Raw genomic sequence first — 703 nt, 5'->3', positions numbered from 1 at the left:
AGTGGAAAGCCTCAAGAACAGGGTAGATCAAACAGAAGAATCTCAGGGATTGAAGATAACACCTTTCAATTAAGTAAGTCAGTCACAGAGATAGAGCAGAGAAGTAAGAAAAAAGAGCAGAGCCTACAAGAAATGTGGGATTATGTGAAGAGGTCTAACGTGAGAATCATAGGCATCCCTGAGGGGGAAGAAGAAAATACACAAGAGTTGGATAAGATATTTGAGGATATCATAGAGGAAAATTTCCCAGGCCTTGCTAAATATCTAGATATCCAGGTACAAGAAGCTCAAAGGACTTCTGGGAGATTCATTGCAAACAGGAAGACACCACGACACATAGTCATCAGACTGACCAAAATAACCACCAAAGAGGCCCTCCTACAAGCTTTAAGGCAAAAGAAGCAGGTAACCAACAAAGGAAAACCCATCAGAATAACAGCATACTTCTCAACTGAGACCTTACAAGCAAGAAGAGACTGGGGCCCCATTCTAACTCTTTTCAAACAGAATAATGCTCAGCCTAGAATCTTGTACCCTGCAAAACTAAGTTTCATATACAAAGGAGAATTAAACACCTTCTCAGGAAAGCAAGGACTGAGGGAATGAAGACAAGACCTGCCCTCCAGGAAGTACTCAAAACAGCGTCACACACAGATCGGCACAATAAACACTCACCAATGTAAAATCACCCAAAAGCTAAAGG

The sequence above is a fragment of the Propithecus coquereli genome, unplaced genomic scaffold (genome assembly GCF_000956105.1).
Source record: "Propithecus coquereli isolate 6110/MARCELLA unplaced genomic scaffold, Pcoq_1.0 Scaffold37, whole genome shotgun sequence".
Taxonomy (NCBI): Eukaryota; Metazoa; Chordata; class Mammalia; order Primates; family Indriidae; genus Propithecus; species Propithecus coquereli.
This window is presented reverse-complemented; position numbering follows the sequence as displayed.